Here is a 12523-nt window from a genome sequence, read left to right as displayed (position 1 = left end):
CTGCTCTGTATGCCATTCTGTAAAACAACAGATGGACTAAGAGGAGAAAATCTGAAGTTGGTTTCTTTTTTTCAGAGGTTGAAGGAGATGTGTTCTTGCTCTGATAAAGCCAAGGATGCAGCCCTACACGATGCAAATCCTTTCAGTGCCGCCAAATTGAAAGCAGAAGCAGATGCAACGGTTCCTGATAATTGAATGTTTCCCGTGCAAAAAAAAAATCCAGTATTCATAATATCGCTATTACAATGTACTGATTTAAAAACACAATAAAAAAATGCAATTCTGGACATGACGGAAGACACCTTTGTGTTGCTTTGGGTTTTTGGTTGGAATAGGGTCTCTTTAGGCTATAATTACAGTAGATTAAACTTGCGATCTTATGTTTACTATGTCGCAATAGCGATATAAGGACGAATTTTTTTTTTAAAAGGCGCGCTCAAGACGAGCGCAAAATGGCACCTGGGATTGCAGAGCGAGATAAGTAAGGGACAGTTTCCCGTGATGACTAGGGGTGTGCAAGGAAAAAACTTTCGGCTTTCTTGTTTCGGCATTACCCGAAACAAGATTCTCTACCGTTAAAGCCGAAAGCCGAAACAAGAATCTCTTTCGGCTTTCGGCTTTCTTTCGGCATTCTTTCGGCATTCTTTCGGCTTTTTTCTATGGGAAAATGCCTCCGTCTTCCAGGACGCCTGGAGGAGGCATTTTCCCACCGAATAAGCCCGAAATTGGTGGGGACCTTCCTCTAACCCTTCCCTAACAACCACCCAAGTTTCAGACAGATTGGACTTTGGGGGGCCATGTTATGGCCCCCCAAAGCAGGTCCCCCCATCCTCCCATAAGAAAGCGAAGGAGCAGCATATTGTTAGCATGCTGCTGCTAATCTTTCTTCATTATTTCCTATGGGGAAAAAATGAAGAGGCAGGCTTCCTTTGCCAGGGGTGGCATTTTGCATGCAAAATGCCCCCTTACCCTCAGGAGCCCTTCTCCCACCCCTCCTCCCACCCCCCACCAAGGCTCAGCCTGCTCCCACTTGGGGGGGGGGCATTTCATAGCCTCCCCAAGTAGGTGCTCTAATCTCTACCACTGACAGCTGGGGGAGGCTTGTCTTGCTAGGGGTGGCATTTTGCATGCAAAATGCCCCCCAGCCCTCAGGGGCCCTTCTCCCACCCCTCCTCCCACCCCCCACCAAGGCTCAGCCTGCTCCCACTTGGGGGGGCATTTCATGGCCTCCCCAAGTAGGTCCCCTCAGCCCCCAAAGTCCACCCCTCACAGCCCCACACAAACCCAATTCCCCCCCAGCTGCCACACACAGACCCAAATCCCCCCAGTAGCCCCTCACAGACCCAAATCAACCCCCACCTGCCCCACACCCACCATAACCCCAGGAACAGGCTGGCCTGCCCTCCCCTTTTGGGAACCCCTAAACTCTCTTTCCCAGGGCAGTTCCGCACAGACGAGGGGTGCCACAATGGTGGCAGTGCCAAATCATCCCTGGGAAAGAGCACCTGCCCTGGCACACAGACAACCACCCCCCTGACCCCCCCACCACCTGCAGAGAAGGCTGGCCAGCCTGCCCCATTGTTCCCTATGCTGGGAACCAACCTCCCATCAAAGAAGGGAACACAGACACACAATGATTAAGTTTAAAAAACCTTTATTTTATCATTTTCAAATTACAAGTGGTCAACAAATCACACAACATATTACACTTATTGTCCCTCACAGCACAACACAACACAATTAACTACACATCAGAGAATCTTAAAAACAATTTTTCTTTTGAAATGGACAATCTGTAAAGTTTTGAACATTACAACAGGTTACATAGTAAGCGGGTACAACAGGGCATGGAAACAGAAGCCCACACTAGACAAGATGATCATAATAACTACCAGCCTAATACAACTCTCCCTCCATAACATGACTTAATGGGGGGGAACCACTGCAACAAAATCCCCCCCCAACCCTCTGGGGCCCTTCTCCCACCCTTCCTCCCACCCACCCCCACCAAGGCTCAGCCTGCTCCCACTTGGGGTGGGGCATTTCGTGGCCTCCCCAAGTAGGTGCTCTGCTCTCATCTCTACCACTGACAGCTGGGGGAGGCTTGTCTTGCCAGGGGTGGCATTTTGCATGCCAAATGCCACCCTTACCCTCAGGGGCCCTTCTCCCACCCTTCCTACCACCCCCCACCACATGCATTCCTTGACAATCAAGAAATCTGGAGTTAAATATAATGTGCATGTAAGTCCCTCAAAGACAGAAGCAATATGGAGGTAATGACCCATTTGATTTCCACAACCTCAGACACAATTAGGGATCCGTTTCCCCTTGGTGAGGGATCCCCCACTCTCACCTATCACCCCCTGTCACTGCTTACCTGGCTGGAAGGGGGAAAGTCAGGGAATGAGCCTTCAAGGTACGCTCCTGGGGCTGCTGCCGTGATGTCACTGATGTTATCTGGCTGCCCTGAGAGTATTCCTGTGCTTTGCAGTGGGCTGATTTGGGCCCTACAGGCCAAAGCAGGATCACTTGTGGCCCAAATCTGCCTGCTGTGAATTGTGCGTGCTCCCCAGCCTTGTGTGATGATCACATCACTTCCTAGAACAGACATCATCATGCCAGAGCATTGCCATGAAATGATCATGCGTGTGTGAACAGACCCTAAGTATCCTCTAGGCTTCAGTGATGGTATAGTCTGTCAGTAATGTTTTCACACACATTATAGAGAGAGAGAGAGACAGAGAAGGGGGGGAGGCACTGAACCTAGATTATTTCTTCTATTTTACTGTCCCCTTCCAAAGCCAGGGTGGCATTGGCACAATGCCCCCCTCCCCCCAGCCAGAGCCTTAGTACCAGTATGCATTGACAGGCCCATGCATCATAGTCCTTTTTGAGACCCAGCCAAGTTGTGTGCCTTTTGGAGAAAAATGTTCAAGTTGCTGGTGGGGGTATGAACAATTTTTAGATATCCACTGTAGTGCAATGGCTAGAGAGTTGGTCTAGAATCTGGCAGACTCTGATTCTGTGCCTTGTAGGCTTGATGGATGTTCTTGGCTCAGCCTAAGTAAACAATTGTGTTGTGTTTTCCAGAGGCAGTCTAGGTGATTTTGGGGCCCTAGACAAATGTTCTGGACGGGGCCCCAGAACCAGTGCCGCCCCACCACTGGCTCCTTGCCAAGGCCAAGCAATTTGGTCACCTAGGCCCCAGATAGAGTGGGCAGGAGTGCGTTGTTTCCTTCCTCCCCCCCACCCCCTCCAACAACTAAGAAGGCCATCGGTGGATGTAGTCACTCCAACGTGAGGCATGGAGCAGCTGTCTATTGTTAGCCTGGTTGTGATGAGGGTGAAACAAATCAAGGGAGAACAGCAATGTGTAAACCACTATAGGTTCCCATGGGGGAGAAAACCGGGGCATAAGATAAACCTTTAATTTGGTGGGGAGGGGGTATATACATTTTATGTGTATGTGTCTGTATGTTTTATGCATTCAAATAACTTATGGTGTACTTTAGAATTATTGAGCTCCAAAATATCCCAAAAGCCTTGTCCATGTATTGCAAACCGAAGTCAATCTACCACATCTAGGGTATTCTTCTTTTCCCTACTGCCTTCAATTTTTCCCAGCATTATTGTCTTTTCTAGTGAACCTTGTCTTCTCATGATGTGACATTAATCAGTAAGCACTATCATCAACTGATATCTTCAAGGGAGAAAGCAGGCCTGATTTGGTCTGGAGGCCACTTACATGTCTTTTTCGGAGTCCATGGTGCATGTAAATTAAAACTTTCTTCTCACTTGACAGTATGAATGCGTTTTCTTCCTATGAGCTTTGTCTAAATTTTACTGTACTGATACTGCTCATTTGGCCAAAAGGCCTGCCCTTGAGCAATGCCACATTAAATACTTCATAATAAAAATATGTTTTTAAAACCATTTAAAAGTGTCTTTAAGTGCCATACGCTGATTTAAAAAAACATAAGCTAAATGTTTGGGAACACAACCAGATATGTGAATGACTGAAATGCAGCCCAATCCCACTGCTACTTAAAATCCATTTTTGATGGAGGTCTGGATTGTCTTACATTGGTGTCATTGGGCTTGGAATCAGGAACCTGGAAGTGTTCCATGGGGGCTACAACTTTCATGCCAAGGCTAAGAGGGTGGGAACGGGATCTCTCTGGGGTGGCAAACTCTGGCCTTGGAAGTTACTGGCAATTTGGGGGTGGGACTTGTGGAAAGGGAAATCTGAGTAGGGATCTCCCCCAGAATCCATGGTCCACATTTGCCCTCTAAAGAGATTGCCCTTGGAAGCAGCCAGTTTCTCTGTAGGGAACAACTCTCTCTAACCTGAACTCAAGCCCAACCAGGAGTTTGGCAGCCCTAGGAAAATTTCTGAAAAAGATGGCAAAGGAGGGCCAGCAACTGATAGAGGCATGGAAGCCCACACCAGGACAGTAGCAGGGGCCTACTTGGGCACAAAGGACGACCAGTGCTCTCATCCCCCATAGTCCACTCCTTACAGCCCCACACAAACCCAGTTCCCCCACCCCAGCTGCCACACACAGACCCAAATCCTCCACTCAGCCCCTCTCAGAACCAAAACCACCCTCAGCTGCCCCACACCCAGTACCCCAGGAACAGGCTGGCCAGCCTGCCCCATTGTTCCCTATGCTGGGAACCAACCTCCCATCAAAGAAGGGAACACAGACACACAATCATTAAGTTTAAAAAAAACTTTATTTTATCATTTTCAAATTACAAGTGGTCAACAAATCACACAACATATTACACTTATTGTCCCTCACAGCACAACACAACACAATTAACTACACATCAGAGAATCTTAACAACAATTTTTCTTTTGAAATGGACAAACTGTAAAGTTTTGAACATTTCCACAGGTTACATAGTGAGCGGGCACAACAGGGCATGGAAACAGAAGATGATCATAACTACCAGCCTAATACAACTCTCCCTCCATACAACGACTTAATGGGGGGGAACCACTGCAACAGGGTCCAGCAGAACCTATGTCATTTCCTGTGGCTGTGCTTTCAGTTCAGACACACAAAGCTGAATTGGGCACTTCCAAGGCACTGGACAATGGTATTTCTGGAGCAGTTCTGCAGAGGTCTCCCCCCACCCCCACACCAGCCTCAGAATTTACCTGGGAACGTCTGCGAGAGATCATCATTGGCCGGTGCCCATCCACCACTCTTCCCGCATCCCCCAACCATGCAAACCCAACATTAACATCAACAATTTTTTTCTGGTTTTTTTTTTTTAAAACATGAACATTCAATCAACTTTTAAAAAACATAATCACAACATTTTTGGGTTTTTTTTTCTTTTTTTTACATGAACAGAACATCAACTTTCAAAAAACAGTACAACAATTCTTCTTCAATTTTTTTTTTACAAGGATTTCATCTGATAAAAACACCTAAGCAATCCCTATCTAACCTGTTTCTCCCTCCAGTAGCAATCCATGTTTCTGGGGCATTATTTTTCATAATAAATTTGGTCCCACAGGGTCTGTCTCAGTGATGGGAGATGTTTTGAATACCCTGGAGGGGGGCTTTCAAATTGCTGGGTGTTTTCCCTTTGCCACTGGTTCCTAACCACCCTCCCTCTACTGGCCGGTTTTAACTGTATATACAGGGTTTTATACAGGGGAGAGCGCGATTCCAAAGGATTGGACTCACAGAGGATGCAGGCCACAAGTTGGGCTCACCTCAGTCACTCTGGAAGTCCAGTCCTGAGAAATCGAAGAGGCGAGAGTTGACCTTCAGGAAGGTCAACTGCTCGACTCTCCATGGGAGAAGGCGAGTGCGATGTGGGCCGACAATGTCGCCCGCATGTGAAAAGACGCGCTCGCTCTCCACGCTCGTCGGAGGGCATGAGAGCAGCTGCTGCGCCTCGAGGGAGAGGTCCGGCCAGACCGACTCCTTCCTGGCCCAGTAGCTGAGCGGATCGGTGGAGAGCGACTCGCAGGGCTCCGCGAGGTAGTCCCTGACCATCGCCTCCGCCGGATCCTCTCTCACGGTCCTCACGACCCCAGAGGGGACGAGGGCCCACCGGAGCATCTCCATCTCCATCGGTACTCCGGTGGTGGCCGCGGGGGGGGGGCCTGCGCAGAGGGGGCGTCAGAGGGACCCGCACGGCAGGGCCCCTCTTGCGTCCCCCCTGTCGACAGGCGTCCCCTCTTGGCCTGCCTGCGCCTCACCCAAGAGCAGAGCCCGTCTCTGGCTTGGGTGAGGTTCCCGTCCCGCTCGGCGAAAGTGCCCTTTATGCGTGGGTCACACACGGTCGCCAACATGTATGACTCTTCCTTAGTGAGAGGAGTTAGCCTGGCAGCTATGCCCTGCTGCAGCCTTCTCACTAATGCGCGCACCGCTGGAACAAGGTCAGCACGGGGCGCGACCCGGTCTGCAAGGGTGGCCAGATTCCTCTGGAGCGTGTGCACCAGGGGAATGACCAGACCGAGGGTCGCCGTGTCTGACGAGACCGCCACAGTGAAGTCCTTGAAGGGCTTCAGGACCTCCACTGTCTGGGTGATGGTGAGCCAATCCTCCCGGCTGAACTCACCCACCTGACTCGCACCACGGTTCTCGGAGAGCCACGCGTGGAGTGCGGCCTTCTGCTCCACCAAGCGCTCAAGCATGGCGCAGGTGGAGTTCCAGCGAGTGCTGACGTCAGTGATCAGAGCGTGCTCTGGCACACCTGTCCTGACCTGTGTCTGGCGCAGTTCGTGCGTGGCCTTCACGCTGCGCGAGAAGTGACCCGTGAGCCTCCGACATTTCTGGACAAGTAACTGGAGTTCACGGGTCCGGGTATCCACGGGTTCCTTCGAGGAGCCCAACCCCAGCGCATCTCTCATCACTAGGTGAAGCTTGTGAGCGGCACAGTAGATGCTCTCTCGGCTCACTAGATGCGCCGCTGCCCTCATGTTCTTGCCACCGTCCGTCACCATGCATCCCACGGTGGCGGGTCCCTGGCCTATCCACTCGTCCAACTGTCTTCGCAAGGTGGCAGCGATGTTCTCCGCCCTGTGAGACACGTCGAGCACCTCGGTGTGAAGCAAGGCCTTGCAGTAGCCGGCCTGGCGGTCTCCCATCCTTCCCTGTCTAGCTGTGCTAGGCACCTCCCCCCGGCCCCCACCCAGAACCGACTCGGGTTCCCACCAGTGAGCAGTAAGCGAGAGGTACGCTTGCTGCACACTTGGGCAGGTCCAGATGTCCGATGTGAAGTGCACAGTTCTCCCGGCAACCCGGGACAGCTGTGCCTTCACATGATCCCCGGCAGCCCTGTAAAACGAGGGCACCACCGATCTGCTCAACGACGTGCAAGCAGGGACGGCGTACTAGGGAAAGCAATCTTGGAGCAGCCCTGAGAAGCCGAAGTCTTCAACTACGGAATACGGTTGCCCATCCACTGCTATCATGTTGACGATGTGGCGCGTGATGCGCCTGCTCGCCCTCTGGATCCCCTCTCTGGGCACACTAGTGCCCTGCATACCAAGCATCTCCGGGAGAGAGGCTTGGCATCCCTTTCCTGCAGGTACCCTTAGGGGGAGAGCACCAGAGGAGCCTGCCTCCTTCTGGCTAGCTGGCGGCCGTGCGGCGCCACTCAAACCCTCCTCCCGAAGAAGCACCGCCTGGTGGTGCCTCTTCATATGGTACCTCATCCCAGACGTGGAGAGATGCCACACATCTTTGCCACGGCTGACGCGCTGCCTACAATGCAGGCACAGGGCTGCTCGGGGATCCTCCGCTGTCTGGAAGTGCTTCCAGATTTTGGAGGAAAAGGGCAACCCACGCTACCCAGGAGAAGCGCTTTCCGGATCACCCTGAGGCACCTCCTGTGAGGTGCTCTGGCCGGACACACCGTGTCCCACTCTCGGCCGGGCAGGTGGAGATGGACGAGGCTGAAGGGGCAGAGATGTGGGCTCTTCCACCACAGTCTCTGCCTCTTCCTCCCGCATCCTCTCCTCCTGCACAGCCGCGAGAGGCCTGCTGCTGGCCTCAGAGGAAACTGGGGTGGACCGCCCCAGGGGGGGTCTCACGGGCAGTTCCTCCAACATCCTCTGGGTTCCTGGGGTGAGCGGGAGCACAGGGAAAGTCATGTGCTCCGCGCCCATCCCAGGAGACACCACATGCTGCCCCTCCTCCAGCAGCTGGCTCGCAACCACTGGAGGAGGAGGAGCCTCAGCAGCAGGCCCCCGCCCAGTGCCAGCCCCTGCCTCACGCACCCGGGTTGGGGGTGGCCCTCCAGCAGCTGCCTCAGGAAAGAGAGTCTTGCGAACCCTCTTCCTGTCACCAGAAGCCAGGCTGGTGAACGGCAGCAGCGCAGGGGAGGGCCTCCTCCACTCAGATGGGGGGGCTGCCGCAGCAGTCCCCCTCCCCCTCCCCTCCTCCCCTCTAGATTTCTCCCTAGCCTTTCCCCCGGGGCCCCTCTCTGCTTTCCTCTCTGACATACTTTCCCCTCCCAAATTCTACCCTAACTAATCAGAAAAGATTTGGAAAACAACGGTCAACTTTGTTTTCAAGACCTAACTAACCTGCTCTAAATCTGTGCTTCTAGTGGCTCTGTGACTTGGAGATGAACAATCAAGTGCCTTTTTAAGCAACCCTATTTATGTCAGGGAACCTGAGCCTGCCAATCAGCTGAATTCCTCTGGAATTGAGCTGGCCCTAAACCCCAATAACAGAGGTGACTAAGCCTTAAACACTCACACACTAGTATGCCCGGGCCGGCCTGGCACCACCACGGGTGCCAGAGATGGGCAGTGGAACCCTAGTTATGGGGGCACTAATGGGAAGCCTATTGACAGCTATTACAAATTTTTATATATATATATATATATATAGAATTCTATATATATTCTATATATATATATATTCTATATATATATATATATTCTATATATATATATATAGAATTCAAACCTAACACTCACTCACTAATGCTTTCCCTGCTGAGTCCCTATTTAGTTTTTTTTAAAAAACTAGGCTTGGTTTCCCTAATAATTATGTTGAGGGCAATTATCCACTGATCACCTACCAACTGGCCTACCTACCTAAGAGACACTATTTAGCGGGACCAATGTATCTGTGGTATGTCGGTGTGGGGTGTGGATGTGGTGTTTTGAAGATGAGCCTCCCCCCTCCCAAGCTAGCAAGAACCCACCCCCAAGCCCACCCAAATGTGAACCCGGACTCGCTCACACTAACACCAGTCCTGCAGTCCAGCGATGTTCAGGCGGTCTTGCAGCTGGTCCTCCTCTCCTCCGCGATGCTGTCAAGAAAATTGGAAATGTTAACAGAGTCAACACCACACGCCGCACACGCAACCCCCAAAATTCAAGGCCCCGTTGCACAAGCCAAGTCAGCCCCCCCCCCCTGAAAGGCTAGGGCCAACCAGCAGCAAAACAAAACACATCCACCCAGCAGAGCTTCTGGCCTGTGCAGGCCAAAAGCTGGCACACTCATTTTTTAGTCCTGTGAAACAGTAGTTCAAGCCCACCCCACACTCAAACTTGACAAATGAAACATGAAAGAAAGCAGGCACTGCAATCAATGCTGGCCCCCCCTAACCCCCAAACAATGTCCTCTTGCCCAACCAGAAAATGCCCCCCCTAGCCCAAGCCATAAAGACCGAGCCAAAGCATATGCTCGCAGGTAGGCACAGCAGCAGACATAAGCTCAAAAAACAAATTTTACAACAACCCTACCAGTCCACCACTGCAGATGTCCAGCAATGTTGATCCTCCACGCAGAGATCTGCAGGCCGATGTCCACCAAGTGCAGTCCAGTCCAGAAGAGGTCCACTAACGATAAACAACCTGAATGTGAAGCAAAACAGTGAGTGCCAGGCCAGCAAACGGGAAGGGTTACCAAAGCCAAAGCAGCATACCTGTGTGTGGGCCGCAGGCTGGCACAGTTGTTCAGGATGGAGCCTGTTGGAAAGCCTTGCAAGCAGGGGGCCAGACACAGGAAAAAAAGCCCACACCATTCCAGTTTGTGAAGCACAACTGTGAGTGCCAGGCCAGCAACCAAAAAGGGTTACCAAAGCCAAAGCAGCATGCCTGTGTGTGGGCCGCAGGCTGGCACAGTTGATCAGGACGGAGCCTGTTGGGAATCCTTGCAAGCAGGGGACCAGACACAGGAAAAAAGCCCACACCATTCCAGTTTGTGAAGCACAACTGTGAGTGCCAGGCCAGCAACCAAAAAGGGTTACCAAAGCCGGAGCAGCAGACCTGTGTGTGGGCCGCAGGCTGGCACAGTTGTTCAGGACGGAGCCTGTTGGGAATCCTTGCAAGCAGGGGACCAGACACAGAAAAACAAGCCACACCATTCCAGATTGTGAAGCATAACTGTGAGAGCCAGCCAGAAGAAAGGCACCAAAGACACCCAGCAGAGCTTCTGGCCTGTGTAGGCCCAAAGCTGGCACACTCTTGTTTTAATCTTAAAACAGTAGATCAAGCTTAAAGAAGGCAAGCACAACAACCAATGCTGAACCCCCCCCCCCACCATCAAACATTGTCTGCCCAACCTGTCCCCCAGGCCATGCCAAGAATAAACTGCAACACCTTTTTGCAGAGGCAGGCCACAGCAGCACATTGCCCAGCATCAAAAAAATTTTCAAAAATTTTAAAAAGGCCTACCAGGTGTCCTCTCAGGATGTCCAGCAGCACAGTTGATCCTCCAGGCAGATGTCCTCCAGGCTCCAGGTGCAGTGCAGTCTCTCTTCTTCTCCTCTCTCAGTCAGCAGCAGCAGCAACAGAGGTGCTCCAGACAGTCTAGCTCCAAATTTAAACCCCCTGCTGCAGCCTCAGCCAAAGATTTAAATCTATTGGCTGGCATGAAAATACAGCAGAGGGATTGGTGACTCCTAAAGTCCCCCCTCCCCTGCCTTTCCGCACCCACACTCCAAGAGCCACCCTCCTCCTGCTCCCCCTCCCCTACCTGTTAGTTTTGGCGGGAATCTCTGCTGCTTTGCAAATGCAAAGTGCAATGCAATGCTTGCACCTTGCATTTGCAAGGCAAAGCAGGATTCCCTATCCTCCTTTGCAAGAGGGGTGGGGGGTGACAGAAGGAGTGAGTGATTCACTCCTTCTCCCCCCCTCCCCTCTTCTAAGAGCCTGCAGGAAGCCTTTGCTTCCAGCAGGATTTTGCTAGCCGCTTGCTAAGGCAAACGGCTAGCAAAAACAAAATGGCGATTCTCGAATGCCGAAAGAATGCCGAAAGAATCCCGAAACGTTTCGGCTTTTTCTTTCGGCTATGCCGAAACGTTTCGGCATTCCCCGAAACGTTTCGGGTTACCCGAAAGAAGCCGAAACACTTTTGTTTCGGCATTCTTTCGGCATTCTGAATGCCGAAACGCACATCCCTAGTGATGACGAGATAGAAATCAATGCTGGACAATCACACGGAAACAGATTATAGCGCAAAAATTGAGAGTGAAGGAGAATTCACAGACTCGCAACAGTAATGGAATAAGGTGGGCATTTGACAGGAGATTTCGCCATTTTCGCGCAAAATTTATGCCCGTGTGACGACAGCCCAGGTTACGTTCAAGGGACAAAAGACCAGGTGGGATTAATAATAATAATAACAAATAATGACATTTGATTTATATACCATCCATCAGGACAACAACACCAACTCAGAGCAGTTTACAAAGTGTGTTATTTTATATATATATATATATATATATATATATATATATATATATATATATATATATATAAAATTTTTATTTTTTAAATAGAAGATAGGGAATAAAAAGTAAAGGGAAGGGGGATAGAAAGAGAAGAAAGAACAAAAAAAGAAATTACACATCTATTACATTGCACTATTTACTCTAATAAATGTCTTAGTATTCTGCTAATCAGCTCTCTATTTGCAAATTTTTCCATTTATCTTCTATAATGTCCATAAAGGACCACATCTTAGTTGAAAATTAAATTTCTCCAAACTTATCTTGTATCCATTTGTAAAAAGGCTCCCAAATGTCATTATAGGTTGCAATGTTCAATTCTTTCAGTAAACTCGACAATTTGTCCATTTCAGCCGTCTCAAGTATTTTTTCGACCAGGTTTTCTTGTGTTGGGATAGTTGTCATTTTCCAAAGTCTCGCATATGCAATCCTAGCTGTTGTAATTATATTCAGCATCAGATGCTTTTGCTCTTTATTGACCGGGACCGATATGTGGTTTAGTTTAAAAAGTTCTGGTTTCAAAGGTAGTGGAGTCATGAGTATCTGTTGTAACATTGTATGTACCATCTTCCAGAACTCCACTGCTTTTTTGCATGTCCACCACATATGATAATAAGATCCCGGTATCTTCTCACATGCCCAGCAATTATTTGACATATTTAAGTGAGATTTAGCTAACTTTTGGGGTTAGGTGCAACCTATAAAACATTTTATATACATTTTCCTTCAATGAGGCCGATTTTGTCATCTTTAAATTACTTTTCCACATTTGTGACCATTGCTCTAAGTCTATTGTATGTCC

Source organism: Eublepharis macularius, chromosome 4 (assembly GCF_028583425.1).
Source record: "Eublepharis macularius isolate TG4126 chromosome 4, MPM_Emac_v1.0, whole genome shotgun sequence".
Lineage (NCBI taxonomy): Eukaryota > Metazoa > Chordata > Lepidosauria > Squamata > Eublepharidae > Eublepharis > Eublepharis macularius.
The sequence above is the reverse complement of the archived record's forward strand: the minus strand, read 5'-3'. Positions refer to the sequence as shown.